This window comes from Canis lupus, chromosome 18, assembly GCF_048164855.1.
Source record: "Canis lupus baileyi chromosome 18, mCanLup2.hap1, whole genome shotgun sequence".
Classification (NCBI taxonomy): Eukaryota; Metazoa; Chordata; class Mammalia; order Carnivora; family Canidae; genus Canis; species Canis lupus.
In genome coordinates, this window is record NC_132855.1 from 46,363,025 (window position 1) to 46,382,434 (window position 19,410).

At 35.0% G+C, this 19,410-nt stretch overlaps 1 long non-coding RNA gene and 1 pseudogene across 2 annotated transcripts in view; one reads left to right on the forward strand and one right to left on the reverse strand.

The window, feature by feature from the left end:
- Positions 1-19,410, reverse strand: part of LOC140609543 (uncharacterized) — a 232,888-nt gene that overhangs the window by 23,707 nt on the left and 189,771 nt on the right. The window lies entirely within an intron of this gene.
- LOC140608527 (zinc finger CCHC domain-containing protein 17 pseudogene) lies at positions 8,232-9,148 on the forward strand (annotated as a pseudogene).

Sequence of the window (19,410 nt, forward strand, 5' to 3'; positions counted from 1 at the left end):
TGCCCACAGACAGTATTTGTTGAATTAGTGAGTGAAATGTAACTTACATGGCTCAGAGCTTTTTCCTATTTTCAGCCTACTTAAGTGGGCAAAGAAATGAAGGATAGAATTGAAGAGATAACCCTCTTATAGTCACTGACTCTTTATAAACTGTAGCCCCTATAAGGTTTAAAGATAGAATTTTACAGAGATTCTGGACTAAAAGGTTATACAGTAGGTCAATTTAGGAAATATTTAAAAATAGGAAAATGTGCTTTAAAAAAATCACCTAGGGATGCCTGGGTGGCTCAGCAGTTGAGCATCTGCTTTTGGCTCAGGTTGTGATCCCAGGGTCCTGGGATTGAGTCTTGCATCAGGCTCCCCACAGAGAACCTGCCTCTCCCTCTGCCTATGTCTCTGCTTCTCTCTCTTTGTGTCTCTCATGAATAAATAAATAAAATATTTTTAAAATAATAAAAAAATCATGTAGCAACTTATTTCCCCAGGTTATCCATGGCTGACATCTTCACATGAGTGTCATGTGGCATGGACAATTTCATGCTCTGATTTTCATTATCTAATATATCAGTTTTTCTTAGTATTGAGCAATTAAAATTCTGTGAAAGGATATGTGTGTGCATTTGTGTGTGTTTACACACAAATTGCTTTCCAAAAATGATGTATGAACATACACCTCAATGAGCACACTGGATATCTATCTCTCCTTACCCACGGAGAGAACTCAGAAGCAAAGTACTAGCATGATTGAGAGCTCAAAACCCAGGGGCACCTGAGTGGCTCAGTCAGTTAGGCCTCCAACCCAATTTTGGCTGAGGTCATGATCTCAGGGTCCTAGGATCAAGCCCTGCCTCAGAATCCATACTTAATGTGTTTAAGACTCTCTCTCTGTCCCTGCTCCCAATCTCTTTCTATAAAACTAAATTTAAAAAAAAGAGAGAGAGACTGCCCAAGTTCCAATCCCAGCTTCATCACTTGCTAGCTTTGTGACTTTGAGAAATCTGTATCATATCTTATTGCCCCAGTTTTCCTACCTATACGGAGGAGATAACAGTGATACTAAGCTCATAGGTTTATCATGAGAATTAAGTTGGGTAAACATATGCAATGAGCTTAAAAGAGTAACCTAGCAAATCCTTAACATATAAACATAAATGTTAGCTGGGAATGTGAAGAAAGTAAAATTCAATATTGTATAAGAACATTTAAAATGTGAGGGAAAAGTGATAATATCCCATGTATCTTTGTTATAAAATATTGACTAATTTTTGACTTCTTGACCATTTTCTTTCTTTTTGTAATTAGTCTACTCAAGTTCTTTTCTCATAATTTATTCATTTGTAAGGGTTATTTATATATTGAAATTAACTCTTCACATATTTATTGAAAATATTCCTCTAATTAGTTATAACATTTGCTCATTAACATTATTAGTAATATACAGAAAATTTCTAATTTATATTGTCAAGCCTATCAGTGTATGCTTTAAAATTTTATTTATGCTTCTATATTTTCTCCAGTATTTTATGACTTAAAATTTTATATTTAGCTCTCTAAATTATCTGGAACTTAGTGTATGGTAGGATGTGAGAATATACCTTAAAGTTTCTATGGAGCAAATTTTCTCAATATCATTTATTTAAAAATTCATCCATACCCACTCTTTTATAATACTTCCTTTATGTTAAATTTCTATGATATATTTATACATATATATATACACACACCTATATACATACATCATATCAAAATTAAATTATATATCCTAAAGATTATTTTACATTTTATGTCAGTATTTATAGAATTAATAAATGAATCTGAGTTGAGTGGATAGTAAGGATAAAAATTGCATTCACCAAGTTTTCTTTTGTCTGTTCAAGTAAGGCTAAATATTTTCTTCATAGAGAACTTTTCATACTAACTTCCAATTAAAGGTAAAAAGCAATATATGAGAACCTCCTGCAACATTTGCTGCATACAGATGATCTGTATAATGCTAATAGCTTCATATACTCAATGTGATTGTGCATGAACCTGTTACTAATAAGCCCACTCAAATAAGCTGGCTAATGTATAGCACAATAAACAGAACAATTAGAAATGTCACAGTGTCAACCAAAGCATTTGTGAAATTCTAATCTTTGCTTCTTAATTTTTGGGATTGTTTCCCTGCTATTGTTTCTAAAGCTCACTCTTTCAATTAACACTGAAAAGAACAGAGGCTTTTAAGAGTTATATAGAAGGCTTGCTGTGATCACTTGCCCTCATATTTTAAACGAGCCTGAGCATCTGAAGCTAAATGAATTTTTAGTGTCTTGCACTCATTTCAAAATGAGTATACAGATCTCATTTCTAGTCCTTTAGTTATTAGAAATGAATGAATGGATAGATAGATAGATAGATAGATAGATAGATGATCAATTAAAAGATCTTCAGTTGTCTGCTTTGTATAGTTGGACTAGATGACTGCAAGTAACTGTGTGAGGCCCCTCCACTAGGAAGGAAGTATAGCCTTCCTCTGGGCACACAGCAGGACAGGTGCTAGAGCTAGAACTAAAGCTAGAATGTCTCTGGATCACAATGGAGAACTCAGTGAGATAAAGGATGATGCTAAGGACACATATCCAAATCACTTTATCCTTTTTGATTTATTTTTGGCCAATCTTTCCTGGTCACTGTTGCTATAGTAAGATGAGCCTGCCTCCTACATGGTTTTTTATGAGGTATAAAAGTCAATCCTAATGCTTGTTTTCATTTTGTGGTGAAATGTCCTTAGTGTTTTCAGTAGATATATGTATGCATATTGATAGGCATTATTGTCTAAGTTTGTTTTCTCTGGCTTCACTCATTTTTTGCAAAGATTTGTGATCAATTTATCCAAAAGAAGTATTGTAGCAATAAAAGACTTTATTTTGTTAAAATCTTGGGCTTTGTTTTCTGTTTAATTCAACATCAGATCATCTATAACATGAATAGACTCCAATTAACGAAAAACATAGAGAATCTGTTTGAGAAACTAGTCATATGCTGTACAAACCAATGCTAATATCCAGCTTGCTAATCAGGAACACAGAGTCTCAAAGGCCAACTTAGAGAGACACATGTCATTCAAAACTCTCTACAAAATAAAGAAACTGCTGTGGCACTGTACCACATTTAATCATCAGATGATGAAGTCTATTGACAGCAGAGTGATGTCCATTATATTGCCATGTTATATTCAAAGAGCCCATAGCAAGCTATGATAGAAAACTGGGACATTTGCAGATATGTTAATGGCTAGGAGAAAAAGATCAATGTCTTTCAAGGTTGTGGTTGTGGAGACTCCCAATCCTGTGTTCCTTTTAAGTACAATCATATCATAGCTACAATGTAAGAATACTGGGAAGGCTTGGAGTGAACTTCAAATAAGGCTCTTACAAATAAATCATGTCCACAGGCTGTAATCAATCAAGTATTCCATTTTCCCAGGAGAAATGTATTTAAATTATTAATCTTGCCCAACCTATGAAGAAGGACTGGTCATCAAGACTGCTTCTACAGATACTAAATTATCTCTCACCAAGGAATATTCCAAATTTAAATACCTCCACTTCTGAATATCTGTTAACTTTTGTATGTTCTAATTTGTCATCAGGGCTTTCTAGGATTCTGAATATGATTGATTGCTTCAATGAGGTGCTAATCATCAGGGTAACGAAAATAGGGAATGTAAGAATCATTCACAGAATCCTTTTTCACTTTACTTATATCAGGAATCCAAGTGAGAAAAGAGATACAGGAAATCAGATTTTTCAAAGGAATCTTTTTAATTAATCTCATCAGTGCTGCTGTGGTTCACAAAATATGGAATATACACAGTTCCTTCAACATGTTTTCCATATTAAATATTTAAACAATCATGAAGAGACTTCCAGGACCATCTAAGACATGCAAAGAGGTTAAAAGTTACCATGCTCATCCTTAACAAGAAAAAGCTGGGCAAACTGAAAATCAATGACTTATTTTGGAGCCAGCAGAAAACTGACATCACAATACAAAATAAAACCCCATCATCTAAAGAGATATATATACCAGAGACACAGGCTAGATCTGCTTAATTCAAGCATAAGCTTCTGGAGCCATTTGTAAATAATTCTGATGACTTGCTAGAGGTTTAATATCCTAGCTTAAAAAAATAATATCCTAGCTTATCAACAAATACACATAATAATTATAATACACAGGGTTAGCTGTCATAAAATTCCCTAATAACTAAAACCACACATAAGGATCCCCTAGTGCTTCACTGATATTCCTTAGGGAGAGGCACTTGGACTATAGACTGGACCTGCTGGGGGAAGGTACAAAGCTCCATGCCACGTTAAATGTTAATGGGCTAGCTCAGCAGTGGGAAGAGAACATCCGCTGACATTAGTCAGAAGTCTTGCTTTCCTTCCTGAACACTACTGTCAAGCCAACAAAATAAAATGATGGGAAGGGGAACCAGTGGCCAATGAGATCAAGGATGGATCTCTCCACAGCAACACAGAAATGCATACCCATAACTTTCCTACCCCAATTTAAAACAAACAAACAAACAAACAAGCAAACAAACATGTTCAGGACCCTTGCTTTCAAAAATGATGAACTGCTTTACTGACCTCCCAAAAAGTTATTTCTTGATATTTGTCTCTCATAAAGAAAAACATTTTTCAGAATGCCAAGAAGTTGGTGTGCCTGGGTGGCTCAGTCAGCTAAGTGTCTGCCTCCAGCTCAGGTTATGATTCCAGGGTCCTGGGATTGAGCTCCATGTAGGGCTCCCTGCTCAGCTGGGAGTAAGCTTCTCCCTCTGTCTTTCCCCCTGCTCTTGCTCTTTCACTCAAATAAATAAATAAATAAATAAATAAATAAATAAATCTTTTAAAAATGCTGAGAGGTTATAAACTTTTCAGTCTATGCATACTACAATATATAATGACCACAAACAATTTTGCTTCATGGCACACAGAGAAAATCATAATACCTACACTATACACTGGGCCAAATTGGAATAAATTTTAGAATAAAGAGGGAGCTTGATGTAAGTAAATAATTATGTGTTCTTTATATTATATAATTATAACAAAAATAAATTATAAAGAATTAACAGAGAAGTTAAGCTTTGAATTTATATAAAGCTTGCAAAGAAAATCTTAAATTGAAATGTAATGAGAAACTTGAGGTTGTTTACATGTTAATAATCTTTTTAATGCTTGGAACATCTACATACAATTCCTGATTAAATATTTTAATAAAAATGCCTTTAAATCCTTGGTAGTAAAGACTGATGAGACACTTTTTTGCACAAATAATACAAATTGCAGAAGTATATTTATTACTCTACTGTTTTGTTGATATATTTCTTTTTTTCCAGTAGTATGATTTTGGATAATCTCAACTCTTATCATTGTAGAGTATGATCATTCTTTAACTTTAATAGTTCTTCCTTGTGTTTCATTTAATATAAATATTAGAAAATCTTGAGACAATTAAAAATGGATTTAAATTTCAATAGTTTTCCATATTAAATATTTAAAATAATGATGAAGAGACCTTCAAGATCAGCTATGACATGCAAAGAGATTAGAAGTTATTACTCTCATCCTTAACAGGAAAAGCTGGACAAACTGAAAATCACAATACAAACTAAAACTCCATCATCTAAAGAAGTATATAAGAACACCTAGGTACTCAGCGGTTGAGTGTCTGCCTTTGGCTCGGGATGTGATCCTGGAGTCCTGGGATCAAGTCCCACATCAGGCTTCTTGAATGGAGTCTGCTTCTCCCTCTGCCTGTGTCTCTGCCTCTCTCTCTCTCTCTCTCTCTCTGTCTCTCATGAATAAATAAATAAAATTTATATATATATATATATATATATATATATATACCCAGAGCCACAAGCTAGATCACCTTAATTCAAGCAGAAGCCTCTGGAGCCATAGGTCAGTAATTTTGATGACTTGCTAGTGGTTAAATAACCCTAGTGTGTCCATTCTCCTAGTTTGTCCATTAAGATATCAATAAAAAACAAATAAAATAAGTTTGAAACTTAAGAAATAAAATCATTATTATTCAAAGACAGTGTGATTGTTTATGTAGAAATCCCGAAGTATCCCCAAAGAAACTCCTGGAACTAACAAGCAGGAATGCAAAATTTTAGGATACAAGTAAAAATACAAAAGTCAGTTGCTTTCCTATATACCAGCATTAAACCATTGGAAATTGAAATAGAAAAGTAATCCCTTTTACAATAGTATTAAAAAACTGAAGTACTTTGGCATAAACCTAATATAGTATGTACAGGATATGTAGAGAAAACTAAATAAACAAAAAAACAAAAAACAAACTGAAGAAAGAAATCAAAGAAGAAATCAAAGGACCTAGAATAGCCAATACAAAACTGAAGAGTTAGGTTAGAAAGCTTACACTACTTGATTTCAATATTTCCTGTGAAACTATTGAAATCAAGCTAGCATATTACTGAAAAAAGAATAAATATTTGTCAGTGGAATAGAAGAAAATCCCAGAAATAAAACAGCAATTCGATGGAGAAAAGATAGTCTTTCCAAAAAAGATTAATTAAGATTAATTAATTTTAAGATTTTATAAAACCCTAGACCCAGGCCTTAAATCTTACACAAAAAATTAACTCAAACTAAATGTTAAACCTAAATGTAAAACACAAAACTATAAATATTCTAGAAGAAACACAAGAGAAAATCTGTTACCTCAGGTTTGGCAGTGGAGTTTTTTAGATAAAACACCCAAAACACAATCCAATTATTGAAAACTTGGTAAGGTGGACTTTATTAAAACTAAAGCTTCTACTATATAAAAGACACTAGTCAGAGAATGAAAAAGCAACTCATACACTGGGAGAAAATACTTGCAAAAACATATAACTGATAAGATTTTTATACAAAACACAAAAGAACATCTAAAACTCAACAATAGGAAAGCAAGCAAATGCAATTAAGTTAGAGATCTGAAGAGACATCTCACCAAAGAAGACACACAAACAACAAAAGATAATTTGTCAATAAAGAAATGCAAACTAAAATAATAAGAAATCATTAAATAACTAACATTTAACTAGCTAAAATTCAAATTTTGACACTATCAACTGCTGAAGAGAATGTAGAACAACAAGAACTCTCATTCCTTGTTGGTGGAATGCAAAATGGAATAGCTACTTTGTAAGATCATTTAACAGTTTCCTACCAAACTAAATATACTCTTTACCACATAACCAAACAATTGTACTCCCAATATTTACCCAGTTGGTTTGGAAAACTTATTTCCACATAAAAACCTGTACTAGAATTTTATAGCAGCTTTATTCATGGTTGTCAAAAACTATGAACAGCCCTGATATTCTTCAATAGATGAATGGATAAACAAACTGGCATATTCATATAATGGAATATCAATCAGTGTTAAAATAAATGAGATAAAAAAGCAATATAAATAACAAGGATAAACCTTATCTGCATATTTTTAGTGCAAAAAGCCAGTCGGCAAAGGCTATATACTGTAAAATTACATTTACACAATGCTCTGAAAAAGGCAAAACAACAGCACTGGTAAACAGATCAGTGTTTGCAAAGGTTTAGTGGAAGGAGGTTGCTGAATAGGTGAAACAGAAAATTTTTTAGGATGATGAAACTCTCCTGTGTTTTCTGTAGTGGTAGCTACATGACACTATGGATTTGTCAAAATTCATAGAGCTTCACAATTTGAAGACTGAAGCCTAACACGTACATATATCTTTTAAAAAATCATTTAGGAGGGAACCCAGGATGGAATTCATATGGTGACAAAATAATCTAACTGTATCATAAGTGTATGAAACAATGTCACTGAAGTTGAAGAGGAAAGAGTATATCCACCAAAGTAATTCTGGAAACGAGTGGAGAATGTTAAGATTAAAGTCAAAAGAGATAGTACTAAGTACTATACCATAATTGATAGGTTTTTTTTCCCTCCACAGGAATATAGATTAACAATTCTAAAACAACTATACATATATATACTCCACTTAATAATTAAGAAAATAAATGACAGATGGTAGGAGGCAGGTTTCTCAAAGCTGAAATGGAAAATTGTAAATAAACAAGAATGAAGGCTAGAATGATCATGTTATATTGGGTTAGAGTTAGAGACATCAGTAAAAACTTCATAAAGATACAGATAAGATGGGTTTTGGTGTTTCGGCAATGCTGCGGCCGGGAGACCGGGAGCTGACCCAGAGACACTTGAATTAACTTTGGCAGAAGAGAAATGGAGGAGCCATAGAACATTAAGGATGAATTCAGGAAGACCCGAGACCATGGAGAACTTGCCTGCTCTCTACACTATTTTCCAAGGAGAGGTTGCTATGGTTACAGACTATGGAGCCTTCATCAAAATCCCTGGCTCACGGAAGCAAGGTCTGGTCCATCGAACTCACATGTCATCCTGTCGTGTGGATAAGTCCTCTGAGATAGTGGATGTTGGAGACAAAGTGTGGGTGAAGCTTATTGGCCGGGAGATGAAAAATGATAGGATAAAAGTATCCCTATCCATGAAAGTCGTCAACCAAGGAACTGGGAAAGACCTTGACCCCAACAACGTTATCATTGAGCAAGAAGAGAGGTGGCGGCGGTCCTTCCAGGATTACACTGGGCAGAAGATCACCCTCGAGGCTGTCCTGAACACCACCTACAAGAAGTGTGGCTGTAAAGGCCACTTTGCAAAGGATTGTTTTATGCAACCAGGAGGGACCAAGTATTCTCTGATACCAGATGAGGAAGAGGAGAAGGAAGAGGCAAAGTCAGCAGAGTTTGAGAAGCCTGACCCCACAAGGAATTCTTCTAGAAAAAGAAAGAAGAAAAAACACCATAGAGACAGGAAGTCGTCTGACTCTGACAGCTCAGACTCTGAGAGTGACACAGGCAAGAGGGCAAGGCACACATCAAAAGACAGCAAAGGCAGCGAAGAAGAAGAAGAAGAAGAAGAAGAAGAAGAAGAAGAAGAAGAAGAAGAAGAAGAAGAAGAAGAAGAAGAAGCACAAGAAGAAACACAAGGAGTGAGAGTGGAAAGAGTAGAGGGGGTGGTGAGAGGGGGAGGAACCAGGAGCCTTGTGCCTTGAAGCCCTGGCTCCGGGAAAGACGCAGTAGTGTGAATATGGCCTCCCACCCCACTGACTTTTCACCCGCGGGAGATGGCTTCCCCTTCCGCAGCAGGCAGGTTTGGGAGTTAGATGTCAAAGCATCTGCCTGAATGAGTTGTTGTTAACTTATCATTCCTGGTCCCTTTGCAAGTGACCCCTGCAGCTCACCCATTCATTCACTCAACTTCCTTCATTCAGCAGCAGGTCCTATTACCCTCTTCAGCTCCAGAGCCAGATTCACGGGACTCCTGCACGGGAGTCCAGGCTGCAGCCACAGGTACTGCTGTGGAGGCGAGTCTGGCTGTAGTTGGGAGAACAGTGATGGGGCCCCCGCCGTCGGGTCTGCCATGGGCTGATTGGTGAGTGATCCCTGCGGCATCCAACACAGGGGCCGAGGGAGACCAGCAGGCGGAGGGAGAACATGGTAAGAAGTGGTGCTCACTTTCTCCATTCCCCCAGTGTGATTCTACCAGGCTACAAGGGACAGCCCGAAAACCATTGTTTGCAGCGACTGAGCTTATGTGGGACACTCGGCCAGACCCCTGAACCACATAGCTCAAGCCAAGATCATTGCTTTACTTTGTATTTACTACTATGTGAGTCAATTGATTCCACTTCAGGTCTCTGCTTAAATTCCTGGCATAAATGGAAGTGTGTTTGTTTAAAAAAAAAAAAAAGATACAGATAAGATACCTATAGAAATATAGATAGTTGCAAATACACAGGTTAGGAAAGAAAATGCAATGAAACTGTGTCAATGTACATAGGAACCAAGTAAAACAACTCCTCAAAACCAAAGATGGAACATTTTTTTTTGCTACAAATAAAGTGATATTCATACTGTTAAGTTATAACTCTAAGTATAAAATAAGTATCTCTAAGCCCATACTAATAAAAATGAGTTATTGAATAAAGAAATAAAATGGGAAGAATAGTTTCTGCAGGAAAATCCAAATAACTTATGTAGATGCTGCGTGCTCAAGGAGATGGAGCTTAACTCTCTACTTCTTAAGTCCGGGTGATTCGGTGACTTCTTTCCAATGAGTAAAGTATGAAAAAGGGGGGGGGATTATCTTTTAGTATAGAGAAATTTGACAAACACTACCTCAACCAGGTGATCAAAGATAATACCAACAGTGAAAAGTCATCGTGATAGTATATACACTTGAAGGGATGGGATGATAGCGCTTTCTCCTAAAAACTCATACCCCAGTCTAATTATGAGAAAAACATCAGACAAAATTGATTAAGAAAGTTTCTACAAAAATACCTAACTAGTAACCCCTCCAAACTGTCAAGGTCTTCAAAAATAAGTAAAGCTTAAGAAATTGTCATAGCCAAAAAGACTTAAGGAGATATAACTAAATGTAATGTGGTATCCTGGCTAAGATCCTGGAGCAAAAAGGGGACATGACATAAAAGGTAAGGAAATATGGATAAAGTGTGGACTTTAGTGTACAATATGGTGACAGATGGTAACTACCCTTATGGCAGTGAGCATAGCGCAATGTATAGAATTGTCAAATCACTATGTTGTACATCTAAAACTAGTATAACAATGTATGTCAACCATACTTCAATAAAACGTACTCAAATATCTTTAACATAGAAAAAACATATATGAATGTATAACAAAAATTAACAAATTTCTAAAAATAATAAGGTATAATACTGGTTCGTTAATTGTGGCAAATGTACTATACTAATTTAAGATGTTACTAAAAGAGGAAACTGGTCATGAGATATATGAGAATTCTCTATACTATTTCACAAGTTTTCTATAGATCTACAACTGTTCTAAAATTTATAATGTATCAATATATTTTAGATATAAGATTAACCCCTTACTCAACTTACATTTTGCAAATATTTTCTCCCATTTGGTAGGTTACCTTTTCATTTTGTTGACTGGTTTTTCTTTCTATGTAGAAGTTTCTCAGTTTGATGTAGTCCCATTTGTTGATTTTTGCCTTTGTTGCTCATGCTTGTGGTGTCATGTCTAAGAAATCATTGCCAAGACCAATTTCAGGGAGCTTCCTTCCCATGTTTTCTTCTAGGAGCTTTACAGTATAAGATCTTACATTTAAGTCATATAAAGAATTCATACAACTCAGTCATTAAAAAATAAACAAGCTGATTATAAAGTGAACAGAGGAAATTAGATATTTTTCAAAGAAGATATCCAAATGACCAACAGATACATGAAAAGATGCTCAACATCACTAATTACCAGGGAAATGCAGACCAAAACCACAATGAGCTATCACCTCACACCTATCATCAAGAAGTAAAAAGATAATAAACGTCGCAAGAACGTGGAGAAAAATGAACCTTCATGTACTACTGGTGGGAATGTAAATTGGTACACCCACTAAGGAAAATAGTATGGAAATTTTTCAAAGAATTTAAAATGGAAGACCTTCCATTTTGAAGACCTTCATGTAGATGGTTTGCTGGGAACCAAGGCCCAAGCACCAAGCATCAGCAGGTTCCTAGGGTTTCAAATGTGTTTCCTATCTCAATTTCTAACTATTAGAACAGCAACTACCAACTAATTGGTTATTACTTTGAGTAGAAGCACCTGAGATTTGTCCTATGCTTTGATATAGGCTAGAAGTCACGCATCATCCCTCTCAGCAAGAAATGTTAGCACAAACAGTGCAGATTACAAAATGAGAAAATCCAAAACAAAAGCACATGTGCAAACCTTGTAAGTGTACAAAGTGGGAGGACATTGAATGGATGAGGAACATCATAAACAAAGACTCAAAACCTACATGAAACAACATGTTCTGGTAGTTGAAAAGTTGAAGATCAAGATGCCTATAGACTGGTGTGTCTGGTGAAGGCTACTTCCTGGTCCACAAATAGCCATCTATTCACTGTATCTTTTCACTTCCACATGGTGGAAGAATCACAAGATATTTCTCTAAGTCTTTGAATGCTTAATATTTATAGACATTGTGATGATCATGATCATTGGGAAAACTCACTTTTCTCTGAATTTGAAGCACTCATCTATCTTGTTCTCTGTTATCTCCCTAAACACTTCATGAATGAATACAATTCTCTACCCCTTGGAAAATGAAAACATGAATATTATTATCTTTATTTTAATCCTTCCTTTAATTCCAAAGATAGGCATCAAATAAGTTTATTATTGCCAATGGTCTGGACTATAATCCATACACAGTTTACATCATTTTATATGCGGCAGAAGCACAATAATCACCCTCTGATGCTAGAAATGATCTTAGAAAGCAATCAGATTTAAAGATGTGACTTAACGGAAAAGCAAAAAAAAAAAAAAAACTATTATTATGTAGCAATCCTACTTCTGGATATATCCAAAGGAAATGAAAACTGAATTATAAAAAAGATATCTGTACTCCTATGTTCACTGCAGCATTATTCACAATAGCCAAGATACGGAAACAACCTAATTATCTATTAACAAATGAATCGATAAAGAAGATGTGTGAAACCGTGATATATATTGTGATATTTTTCCTTCTAAAAAAGAAGGAAATCCTACCATTTGCAACAACACAGCAACACAGAGTGCATTATGCTCAGTGAGATAAGCCAAACAGAGAAAGACAAATACTGCATGAAATCACTTACATGAGGAATCTAAAAATCTGAATTTGTAGAAACTGATATTAGAATGGTGGTTGGGCTGGGGGATTGGGGAATTGAGACAATGTTGGTCTAAGATTATAAACTTGCAACTAGAAGATGAGTAAGTTCTAAAGATCTAATGTACAGCACAGTGATTATAGTCAACAATACTGTATTATTTACTTCAAAGTTTCTAAGAGACTATATCTTAAACATTCTAGCCACAAAAAAAAAAAAAAGATATTTATGTGACATGATAGAGGTGTTAGCTAATGCTATGGTGGTAATGACACTGCAATCAACACATCATATACCTTGAACTTACACAATTATATGTCAGTAAAAAGGTATTAATAAAATACAGACAATATTGAAACATTTCATGTAGTTTACATTGTATTTTTCCCCATAAATTTTCTTTTTTTTAAAGATTTTATTTACTTATTCATGATACACATAGAGAGAGAAAGAGGCAGAGACACAGGCAGAGGAAGAAGCAGGCTCCACGCAGGGAGCCAGACGTGGGACTCGATCCCGGGTCTCCAGGATCACGCCCTGGGCCAAAGGCAGGTGCTAAACCACTGCGCCACCCAGGGATCCCCCCATAAATTTTCTTAATTAGTCTTCAGGATTCAAATTCTAACCCAGATTAAGTATTATTAGAAAGCACCTTAACTTCATTTTTCCAGTTTGACTACGAAAACACAAACCTTTTCAGTATGTACGTACAAATATATATATAATTGTCTTTGCATTTTTCTGTTAATGTCATTTGGATGTTCTCAAATTTCCATTAGGTAAGTCATTTTTGGAAGCCATTAGATCTCTTTCAATAATATCTCTTAAAGTGAGAATCACACAGATGTATTTGCTCCCCTCCAACACACAACAGTTCTTTTAATTTACAAATTCTTGACGAATTTATTTTTTTTATACTCAGCATTATTCAGTAGGGAACAATACAGTATGGTGTTCTATTTATTTAAATAAAGCTGAAAATAGAATTCAAATGTTGAGTCTTGAATTTTAATAGATTTATCATTTTGACAACATTATTTAATGTGGATCCTAGAATTCCAGGCAAACCTACATATAAGAGATTCTGTGTGAATAGAAAAATGTATTACTTCAATTTCATAGTTTTCAAATTTAACTTAATGTGTAAAGCTTTTACACCTTCCTATCATTGCTGCAACACCATCAATATATAAACCTCTGCAGTGTTTCAATATGATCTTATTTTTTACGAAGGGTTCATCTATCATGTGAATACATTCTGAAGTTTGTTTTGTTCTTTCTTCAAATCACTTAATGTTTTTAACCATTCCTCTTAAGGGACTCTGAATGAGAGGTAAGCAAAGTTAACTCTTTCAAGGCTGATCTCCTAGATGGTCTTTCTGAGAGGGTGGTGGCTGCCTGCAGAGTAGGACCAATTGGAAATGCAAACCACTCCACAGAAAAGAGTAAGAAACAAGTCCTAAGTTATTCAATTCTGTAAGAGTGCTAAGTCGGTAGTGGAGCAAGGTTGGAATTTGATGATTTGTTCTGTCATAGATCTACAAGTATGAGGAATGGACCCACGTCCCTCATCATAGCAAAGAGGCTTGGCTCTTGTAACCAAAAATACTATGGCAAATCAGTGCTGATGGTCAAAGTTTTATTACATCCTACAACTGTGACTACAATATTCAGCCCATAGTCTATCTAGGTCAGGTGATGATGTTTCTTCTACCAAGGAACCAGCACTTAGAGCCTGTTATCTAGCTATCTTATATTCCTGTGTGCCTCCAGTTCCTCTCCAGAGTATCATTTCAAGGGGAAATGCAAATCTATTAATCCCTCTATATCAGAAGTTTCTCTCTATAAACATCATCCAGGCCTGATGTATATGTTATTAGGTCATTTATCCTCATTTGTTTGACAATTTGGTGCAGAAAGCTAGACATCTTGCCCTCCTCACCATAGCCTTCAGAAATTGAACCAAGGGATTAGAGATCAAACATATCCAAAGAAGGTTAATTAAGTAGTGTTCTGGGGATAGGAGAGTCCATCAATGATAAGGATTTGAATTGCAGGTTATTAATTTGCTACTTATCTCTTATACGGACTGTATCATAAACCAGGGACCAAAGATAACATTCTTTTGCTATTATTAGTGATCTTGAAGGGATCTTCCCAGAAGTTAGGAGGCTCCATGAAGGGGAGAGGGAGATTAGAGCTATAATTTGCTAACCCATATGGGACAAATGATGTTCTTCTGATTTCATCCTTGATTTTCTTCTGAAATGAAGTATATCAGTCCAAGACAGGATGCTACTGCTAGGGTTCTACATGTTCTATGTAAGTATAAATGAAAATAAAAAAGATCTAAAACACATGACTTGCATGACTAGCCCTCCCATTAGGAAAACAGGTAACATTCAAAGGTACCAAGTACACCTGACAGTCACTAGCTATACTTTCTTAAGGACTCTTCCTGTTATAAGGGTGTAAAATAACTTGTAGATAAAGAAGCCAAATATGATGAGATTGATGATGTTCGCAACTGTAATTTATATAAAATAAAATAATAAAATAAAGTACTGCCAGGTAAAAATGGGGGCTTCCTTCAACTGACAAAAAAACTGGTAGAATTGCACTAACTGCTTAATATATAAGATATGGGATATCTAACAAGAGGACTCAGAACTTCCTAAAAATGAAGACAAAAGAGATGTCAAAACTGGAGCCCCTCCCTATGAGTTTAAGCTTATAAAATGATTGGTCCAAAAGGGTGGCCCCTGAAAAGTCACTAGTCAGGGAGCTCTGATTTGCAGAATCATAGATTTGCAGTCTATCCAACTGTAGATACACCCACACAGTTCAAGCACTGGAGATGGACTACCCAGATATCATTCAAACAAATAACAAAACACTCTCCAATGATCTGGACAATGACAATAATCTAGTTCTGGTATGGGATCTAGTATCACGCTCCATTTTAGTAACAGAGTACAGCACACAGGAGAAACTTACTTCAAAATCCTAGAGGTAAAAACAAAACCAAACAAAACAACAACAACAACAAAACAAAATCCTGGAAGTCTATATTATGTTCTCTTTGGGATGAAGCAGAAGCTCCATGCAGCAATCTCTTCTGTCCTTTAAGTGCAGTTATATCTATTGGTCAAAGTCCTGAAAATTCAAGCTTTTGCAGATCCTTCTTTTATTCTGGACCCCCTTCAAAATCTGCAGTTTACTCAATAAATGAATTGAAAGAGCATCTCCAAATATGAAGTATATTGACTTTGATATTCAAAGAAGCCCATCAATTGTTATTCTTTCTTTTTATGGAGAAGTATAAGGTAGAACAACTTCTTCCATTTAAGGAGCTGTCCTGACATTTCTGAGACCATTCAATCCTTAGAGACTTTACTAATGTAGCTACCCCTGAAATTTTATTTCCCATCCTCTGGCTTTGAGGCTTCTTACTGAGACATTTAGGTACTTGCTTATATCCTGGTCACCCAACCCCATTAGCATAATATCATACATGTAATGGACCATAGTGTTGATCTGTAGGATGATTAGGGTCCCGGTAAACTTTCATGATTAGATATGACCTAAATCAGGAGCATTGACTACCTAAGGACAAAATAATAAATGTGTACTATTGATCTTGATAGGGAAAGGCAAATTGCTTCTGATAGTCCTTACTAGTTGGTATTAAACACCAAGTTTTTATTAAAATAATCATTGTATAAATCTACTTTGGGCTGTATTAATTTGATATAATAAATATCATAAGAGACTACAAATGTGATTGTGGAGTCATCACTGGATCAACAAGATACAGACATTCTACAGGACCTATATGGCTTTTCAACAATCAAATAGACCTAAATATGGATGTTTTTAAAATGACCATCTCTGCATCTTTCAAGTATTAAGCCCATAATTCCTATTGAAATTAGGGAACTTAATCCATAGTTGTATCTCTACCACATTTTTATTTATCCTCTGCAGTGAGTAACCAGGGCAAAACTTCTCAAGGATTAGGGTATTCCATTCACCAATGTATTTCTTAATTCCCTGGTGAAGAGCATGTCTGCCATACCCTCCTAGATACATAGTTAGGGAATAACCAAACTAGTTGTATACAAAATGGTGTGCTCCAATATTTCTATTTCACTAATCTCCAGGACTCGGTCTTCTAAAATATATAAAGGAAGCCAAGTCTCACCTCACTCAACAATGGTGTCCAAGCTTCAATTAACCAACCCAGTACACATAATCCCACTCCCAATTTCTAGATCCAACAAATCCACATATGTAAGTATAGTTATCCCTTGGAGATATTGTTAGTTCAGTTCCAAACCACCACAATAAAGCAAATATTGCAATAAAGTAAGTCAAATGAATTTCTGCTTTCTCAGAATACATAAAAGTTATGATTTTTACTATAGTGTAGTCTATTAAGTATGCGGTATTTTGTCAAAAAAGCAAAAAATTTTATTGCTAAAAATTCTAACCATCAGTTGAGCTTTCAAGTCATCATCACTGATGACATACTACCATAACAAATAAAATAATAATAAAGGTATTGGAAATATTGCAAGAATTACAAAATGTGGCACACATATGAAATGAGCAAATGTTTTTGGAAAAAATGGTGCTGACAGATTTGCAAGACACAGGGTTGCTTCAAATCTTCAATCTGTAAAAGACACAGTATCTGCAAAGCATAGTAAAGCAAACACAAGAAAATGAGGTATGCCTGTAATAAAGATAAATGTAAATGAACTAATATTAGTTATGAAAGAACAAAGATCATTAGAGTGGAAAATGCTTTGGTGATTGAATTAATGAAATCTATTGTTCTGTGGCATCTCTACCAGAGGGTTTTTATAAGAGATACATGACGTTTCATTTAAATTATATCATCTAGGAGGGAGGGCTATGTGCCTGTCATTGCCACCAGGGTTTAATATAAATAACAAATATAAGTTACAATGTTCAAAGTTAGGTTTGCCTAGAGAAACATTTTTGAGAAGTAACAGGAAAGGAGGAGGAGAAGGGAAAAGAGGAGGAAGACAAGAGGAGAAGAAGAGAACTATTAATCAAAGGTTCATTATCTCCTTTCCAACTAGTGGCAGTCAATATAATTCATAATTAAATTATTAAATTGAAATTCTGTTTAATGGCAGTTGCTACAGAGATAAATTTGAGTGTTGTACAAATTTGATTACAAATACTAGCAAATAATAATTTTCCTGGATCCAGCTATACTGTTTTTTAAACCACCTACCTATTCTTCATCTTATATACCTCCCCAGTTGTTAAGCCTGTGGTTGATTGTATTTTAATGTTTATAAACATGTATACCATAGTGTCTTTTGCCCATTACGTTATGTTCATTGAAGTCTTAAAACATACACTGTTCTTTTTTCTTTCTAGTGCAGAGATTTGTTCATAATGGATGCCTTTTTGCTGTTTCTAGAGGTTAGTAATAATAGCAACACTAGCATTTGTTGTGGGTGTCCACTAGAAAGCTTCACGCTCTGTAAGAATTGCCTTACTTCATATGAGCAAGTACCACCATCACAATGATTTACTTAACTTGCCACTACATGGGATTATACCCTGTGGGAATAAATATGCATTTAAAATCCTAAATAATGGCAGAGAATTTGCCTAGAAATTAAGCATGTGGGTTGTATAATGTTTTGGCAGGACTCAAATTCATCATAATAGGTTTGGATACCTTTTCACAATAATTTACTTAGAAAAATACATTCAAATTTTCACATCCTTGGATAATGCAATTTGTGTCAAGAAAAGGATTACTAATTCCCTTAATGATTCATTCTATACTCAACTCCAGAGAATGCAAGAGTCTAGAAGAAGGTATCATTTTGCAATAAATGTCAAAAACATGTTTTATCTAAATAGCTCAACATACAATACTGACAAAATTTAGTTAGAGATAATTTATACCCTTCAGTGGCCAGAGTAATCTATGGGTTTCTTCAAATTGCTTTTGTCTATAAAATAAACTCAATTTGCTTTACTACATGAAGAACAAATTTAAAGCTATATTTCATAAATCTCTGTCACTGAAGATTAAAGTAATCTTTAATTTACAAATACTGCCATCAGCCTATGAGCTTTATGTTGCTGGGGTTTGAAAATTGAGTTAGACAACATAAAACTGATTTTCAACCTCACCTGCTAGTAAAGGCAAGATATCTAATAAAATAAGAAGAGATAAGCCAGTATTAATTGTCTCTAAAGATATCATATGTGCACTAATATGGTTCTAAACTCTTGTCTGTCTGAACAAGATTGTTTTAATAGAGCACTGGGGATAAGGCATCTAAGATGCATCACAGTTATTTGTCATAGTGACTCCACATGGTAAATTTCACATACTGTTTACATCTGCCGCATAAAGTCAAGGACTTATATAAGGTCTTTTAGCCCGTGTAGGAAAACACATATTACCAATAGATTCTCTTATCTAAAATGGTGGTTCAACAGTATACATCAGTCACAAGCCCTGTGTGAAATGTAATAAAAATAAACTTCATATTGATGTATTTATTAAGTTTCCAGCAGGCTAGGGTCTAGCTGCATCAAAA